The 7,365-nt window shown below is 35.2% G+C and overlaps 1 pseudogene; it reads right to left on the reverse strand.

Annotated features, from left to right (window-relative positions):
• The window catches only part of LOC116090749, a 4,071-nt pseudogene extending 1,833 nt beyond the window's left edge, over positions 1-2,238 (reverse strand).
• Positions 2,239-7,365: the final 5,127 nt, after the last annotated feature.

Consider the following 7,365-nt stretch of genomic DNA (forward strand, 5'->3'; position numbering starts at 1 on the left):
AATGGGTTCTTGGAATTGAACTCAGGTCAGACAGCAAGTGAATCACCTGGTGAACTATTTCACGGGCATGCAGGTGAAAATAATAAGTTAAGGGAAGAACATTGTGAACTTAATTCAGTTAGCTATTGTCACTAAAGTTAAATGTTAAAGAAATTACACCTACAGAATACTGCAAAAGTACAATCAGTGCACAGACTGAAATTTCCCCACTTGGCCCAGGAAGTCTCAAGCTACATAGCATGTTGTTCTCTTGGCTCCAAAATGCATTGTTGCCATTAATGTAGCCCTGGCTGTCCTGGTGTTCCCTTTTCTTTTGATCTTCTTTTTGCTCCCCAGTACTAGAACTCAGAGTCTTCCCTTTTAGATGTCATCTTTTAATATGCCATTTTGAATAGCTTTAATGATATCTGCTGAAGAGAAGTAGCTGCCTGCTTAATATTTACTCTTGTTTCATTGTTTTCACACCAGGAATGCTCTCATTTTGAAAATCTCTTTTCACTTGTTGGACCTATTCAGTCAACTAATCCTTGAATTCTTCCATCTTTAAGACTAATTTTTTTCAACCATATGAACTGCTTGAATTAGTTCCTTCTGTTTCTGAACTTCCTCAGCATACTTCTTTGTATGCTAACCATATTTCAATTTTCATAATCTTCACCTGAAGATTAGTTTACAATTGGCAACTCATATCCCATACTTTACCTTTGGAAGAAATATATAACTCTGTTGACATTAGTATTAAATGTAACTTTGATCTGAAGAAGTCCAGGGAGGACTTAGGGAATTCTATTGGAGAAGTCTACAAAGAGGATAGAGAATTTCAATTAGAATAAACTATCCAAGAAATGTGTTCTTTCTTATCCTAACATTCTTTACTTTAGTCTGTTCCTTGGAAACCATTAAAAGTTCTTGCCTCTTTTTGCTTGTGATAGTGCTGTTCCTATTAATACATTTGATAAAGTCACCTCCCAGAATCTTAATACCCCCAAACGGGGAAAAATGCAAAAATAGAACTTCACCAGCCCACATACCTCCCTGAATGGCAGCTCCAATTGCTAATCAGAACTGTTAGCTTTATGTAGGGTTTTGTCTTTAAAAAACTGAAACTGGGGGCTTCTTGTCATTTCACCAACAATAATCATTTCTATTATATCTCTCTTGTTGAATTTCCATCTTGCATAGCTTTCTGGTACAGAATAACAGTCCTCTTTGTTAGATCTGTGAGCATGTCTTTACATTGATCTTGAGTCATCTTCATATCTGAATCACTGTGTCCAGAAATCACTTTTAAGATATGAAGAGTTGATGTTATGCTCTCAAATCTTTCTCTGACTAGTCACTTAGTTTGCCCTAAATTAGATGTCATTGTTTGGAATTAAAGGTGTGTTCCAAAGGGGTTTCTGTGTTTCAGCTGGAGGAATTAAAAGTGTGTTGTATGTTTCCATTCCAGCCGGATATGTAATCCCTTGCCAGAGTAGCCATCTTGCTCAATTAAATTTCCTCTACACAAAATAGTTGGTGGTAGGCAATTAATACCAACAAATCACCTTTGATTGCCTCTGAGACTTGAAACAAATCTAGAATCTAAGGCATTTTCAGTCATCCTGGTGACCAGTGGCTTCAGAGGTTCTAGGAGTGCTGCAGTATCCAGAAGATATAACAGTCGGGGCTTTACTAGAGCTCATCATGCAACTTGGACAAAGGAATATGAGGTAGCAAACAAGGTCTTGGTGGTCCTAGCAGTGTGCTGTGTGATAGTGACAGCACTTCCAGAAGCCTCTCACCACCTCTATTTCCTTCCTAAAGCTCTTCTATGTGTTGACTATTGTGATGTTTGTGTTATCACATACTTTCATGATGGGAATTACAGATTTCTTTATCACCTTTAGAAGAATTTCCTCAATCAAGTTTTGTTATGATATTTTTGCAGTCCAGGTTTTGCTTAATTACTGCCTTTCTGTGAAGGTATTTGTGATGGTTAATCTCAGTTGTGAACCCAACTTTACTTGCAATTAACTGGTACCCAATATCCTCAGTATACCTGTGAGAGATTTTCTTAAATAGATTGTTTGAAGTAGCAATATTCACTCTAATTCACCCTAAATCTGGGCCACACATCCTGGTGTCAGCCTACAATAAAGGACATGGAAGAAGAAAGCTTGTTTTTGCCTCACTCTCACAGGCAAGTTTTTCTATATTGTTGCCAAGACCAGTATTATTCTGAACTCCTTTAGGCATTGTAGACTGAACAGCAGCAGCTTTCCATAAATCTCCCAGGATTCAAGCACAAGATTGAAACTATTGAGACATCCAGTCTAATGAACTTAACGATTTTAGGATTCTTGGACTTTTTGTCATGAGATAGACATTGTTAGATTATATGATCCACATCTTGTAAGCCAATTTAATTTCCTGATATAATAAAATATGCAATATATGATATATCAACTATATGCTAATTAATATATGATACATGATTATATGATATATGATATGATACATGATAGATGATATATGATGATATGTGATATGTGGCAGTGACATGAGATATGAGATGTAATATTATATAATATATAATCAATTTTGTCTATTCTGTTAGAAACCAGTGACAAATTCAACATTTATTTCTTCCTTTATTTCTGCCAGTTATAATAATCATAATTGATATTTTTCTAGACTTCTAACATGTCATTTTTGTCTTGGTCTTTATGGTTTCTTCTGTTGAATATGTTAGCATAAAGAAGAAAACCTTCAATAAAACTTTGTATTTTTCTGCTGCACATTTCTATTTCTTTCTTTGTGTTAGATATAATACATCATTATAAAGATATATACTCATCATGGCAATTTGGTATTCTATAAGTATTCTATATATCTATGTATCTATCTATCATGTACTTATCTATCTATCTATCTATCTATCTATCTATCTATAGATTCAGAAAGTTATATTCTATTTTATTCAATCAATTTTCTATGCAATTTCTTTTATTTTCTTTATATTATGATATTCTAAAAATCTGAATGTATTCTGACTAATGGTATTCTATAGGCAGTTGGTATTCTTGGTGTGATTGTAGTGTTTCAAAGGGCCACTCTTCCAAGTTTAGCTATTCTTCCTTATTAATTTAATCTGGTCATGAGTCATTTAATTATATTCTCATTTAACTTACTGAACATTTCATGTTGAAGGTCTCTGATGGGTTATTTTTTTTTAAATCTTTCTTTCTTGAATTTCACATTAATACACTGCATGTTATTCTAACTTGAGATAATTTCACTCAGCTTATCCGTGTTCCCTTAGATTGTCATTGATCGTTTTTATAATTTTTCTTTTTCAGGCTTATGATCCACATTGAGTATCTTGGGATTATTTGCTTGAGACTTATTCTTTTTAAAGTATCATATTATGTGACATATCTTGTTTCCTTTTTTGGACACGGGGTGTCATATAACCCAGGCTGATCTTGCATTGACTACCTGAGGATAACCTTGAACTTCATAGTCCTCCTGCCTGCAGTTTCAATGTGTTGGAATTTCAAGTGTGCATCACCACATCTCATGTAGTTCTTGGGCTCAAAATCAGGACTTGCTGGAGACTATGCATGCACTCTCCCAATCAAGCTCTACCCCCATTTTATGGTTTATTTTTTATGTTCCTGTGTTTATATTTATACAACTGATATGTTAATTATCTTTACAATTTAATGCTATAAGTTTTTACTGAGTGATTTATTTCTGTAGATATTTCAGTTTAGTTTATAATGTAATGTAATGGATTTAATTCTAGATATTAACCACTGTACAGGATCCATATTTTCTTTATATGTAATTAATGAAATTGAGATTAGTGTGTAACATGGCAGGGTCAGAGACAACCATTGTTTCTGTGAGCTAATTAAGAATAGAGTAAAAGCTTGACATTTAGGGAGGTTGTAGCACAGAAAAGAGGGTTATACATTTCCTGCACACCATCTCTCACAATGGGAATTGTGACCAAATGTATTTGCTTATATCTAATCTATTTTCTTTATTTTATACGAAGGTATTGGGATCCTGGGTATGGAATCCAGTAACTAAAAGTCTGGCCTGAACCATAGGATCACAGACTATTCAAATTTTCTTGCTTCAAACCATATTTTTTTAAGGCTGTCGGAAGTAAATTATTTCAGGACTTTGCATCACTGTTCTTAGTTTCTAAAGTAGACTTATATTAATGCATGTAGTAAATAGTGAACAAAATCCCTTGTGATATTACACACACACACACACACACACACAGAGAGAGAGAGAGAGAGAGAGAGAGAGAGATTTCAATCTCAGAATGAAGTAAACACAGTGTTCTTCATGAGTGTTGAAAACTCTGAGTTCCCATCAGCTTTCATAGCTATTTGAGAATCTGACCTTCTTTTTCTTCATCCTTACAATCAACTCTATTCAATTTCCCACTTTTATTAGACTATCAGATATTTTACTTTTAATCTAAATCTCTGTGATTGGAAAACTGGAAAGTGTATAAAGTGCTTGCTATGAAAGCATCTTCTGTGGGAAAGCTAGGCACAGAAACATGTACCTGTAACCCCAGCACTCAGGGGATAAGGATTGGCTGTTTCCAGTGATTCTCTGGCCAAATAGTATAGCTGAAATGGCAGGTTTCAGGCTCAGTAAGAGGCGCTCTATCAATAAATAAAATAGAAAATGATAGGGGAAACGATCCAAAGTCAACCTTTGGCTTACACACACAGGTGAGTGCCCCACCCATATACACATCATATATCACATTAACACACAAATGTATAGTTTTATTATTTGATTTTATGGTGGTTTGTCATTCAGTTTCCTGTGTGGCTCTTAACCACCCTAGGCCCACTGAGGTTATCAGTATCTAAGACATCAAACTTCAAACTATAGGAATACCAAAAGACCTGGCTTATCTCTTTAAATTTACTGAAGTTTGTAAATTAGAACTTCATTTGAGGAAATTTCTTATCTGATATTAAAATAAAGAGAAATAGGTAGTTCCTCTGGAAATTGGACATAGTACTACTAGAGGACCCAGTTATACCGTTCCTGGGCAAATACCCAGAAGATGCTCCACCATGTAATAAGGACACATGCTCCACCATGTTCATAGCAGCCTTATTTATAATAGCCAGAAACTGGAAACAATCCAGATGTCCCTCAACAGAGGAATGGATACAGAAAATGTGGTACATCTACACAATGGAGTACTACTCAGCTATTAAAAACAATGAATTTATGAAGTTCTTAGGAAAATGAATGGATCTGGAGAATATCATCCTGAGTGAGGTAATCCAATCACAAAAGAACACACATGGTATTCACTCTCTGATAAGTGGTTATTAGCCCAGAAGATCAGAGTACACAAAGTACAATCAGCAAACCACAAGAAACTCAAGAAGAAGGAAGATCAAAGTGTGGATACTTCATTCCTTCTTAAAAGAGGGAGCAAAATACCCATGGAAGGAGTTGCAGAGACTAAATATGGAGCAGAAACTGAAGGAAGAACAATCCAGAGACTGCTCCACCTGGGAATCCTTCCCATATTCAATCATCAAATCCAGACACTATTGTGGATGTCAGCAAGTGCTGGATGACAGGAGCCTGATATAGCTATCTCCTGAGAGGCTCTGACAGTACACGACTAATATAGAAGTAGAGGCTCACAGCCATCATTGGACTGAGTACAGGGTCCCCAGTGAAGGAGTTAGAGAAAGGACCCAAGGAGCTGAAGGGTTTTCAGCCCCTTAGAACAAAGAACAATATGAACTAATTAGTACCCTCAGAGCTCCCAGGGACTAAACCACCAACCCAAGAGTACCCATGGTGGGATTAATGGCTCCAGCAGCATATGTATAGTAGAGAATGGCCAAGTCGGTCATCAATGGAAGGAGAGGCCCTTGGCCCTGTAAAGGTTCTATGCCCCAGTGTAAGTGAATTCCAGGGCCAGTAAGCAGGAGAGGGTGGGGTGACGAGCAGGGGGAGGGAGGGAGGGAACAGGGGTCTTTTTTTTTTACATTTATTTTATTTTATTTTATTTTATGTTTTCCTTTTTTTCAGAGGGAAAACTGAGAAATAATACATCTTATGACATGTAAATAAGGAAAATATCTAATTAAAAAGAGAAATAGAAATTGTCTTTGGAAGCAAGTTATCTCTCATCAGTTTTAATCTCCTTGTCATTCAGGGATGAATGAGTCAGTGGTAAGAATAACTCATAGAATCAGCTACAGCTGACTGTCAGGGAGAAAAAGTGAGTGTCAAAGAGCATTATACATACATATAATTATTTTATTATTATAGATAGATTTAATAGTACATAACATACTTGGATGACCTATATTAATATATAAATTCTGCAGAAAAAACACCCACACCCACAACCCACACACATTTGGAGGTAACCTAGAAAAATTATGGCAACTTGGTAGTTACAACAAATTTGGAAAAATATGTTTTGAACGATTACCTAAATATAGAATTTGCAATTTAGACAAACAAAATGAGTTAATACATTTCTTTCCAAATTGAGAGACATTTTCTACAGTAATACATTTTTTTTATCAACCCGTGTGACTGTTATTTGTATGAGAGGCATTTTATTCATATTAGAATATCATGTACAGAAAACACAAATACTGATTTTAAATTGAACCTGAATTTGGAAGTCACCAGGACTTGCACTGAAGTATATTGGTTTGTTTGAACTTATGTTACATCTTTCATAAGAAATTCAATGTGGTGTTTCCCATACTAGTATCAGAAACTGATTTATTTACAGAGAGCAAACAAATCTCTCAAGTTGTGTTTAATGCTAGGAAGGTTAACTAAAGGCATATCTTAAGGGCAATAGTACAGACTGACCAAGGAAGGAACAGTTTGTACAGAGATAAGCCCAAGTGTAACTACTCAACAGAAGTAACTGCGGAAATGAAAATTGTAAAAGGTTGTATAGGTAAGCAAGCATTAGGAACACAGGCATGAAACCATCAGAAATATTGATGATGTTAAAGAGATTGCTGATTTTTTTAACATATAGTGATGGACAAAAATCCTAGGAATTCTCCCCACCTATATCATATACCTTAGAATCTCTAACTTCTTTCATTGTGACTTTCTGACTCAATTCTTCATGTTCTTTTTCAGTCTCTAGCCATGTTCATTTGTATATACTCAACTAGCTACCTTAGTTGTCTAAATATTAATATTCACTTGGAAACTGCACAGGGAAATCTTGGCTCATTATGTTTTATATATATATATCCCTGCAATATTCAAATTCATATTCTAGTTAGCCCATATATTCAAAATATCTTTGTATTTGCCATATCTGTCTTATCTATT

Source organism: Mastomys coucha, chromosome X (genome assembly GCF_008632895.1).
Source record: "Mastomys coucha isolate ucsf_1 chromosome X, UCSF_Mcou_1, whole genome shotgun sequence".
Classification (NCBI taxonomy): domain Eukaryota; kingdom Metazoa; phylum Chordata; class Mammalia; order Rodentia; family Muridae; genus Mastomys; species Mastomys coucha.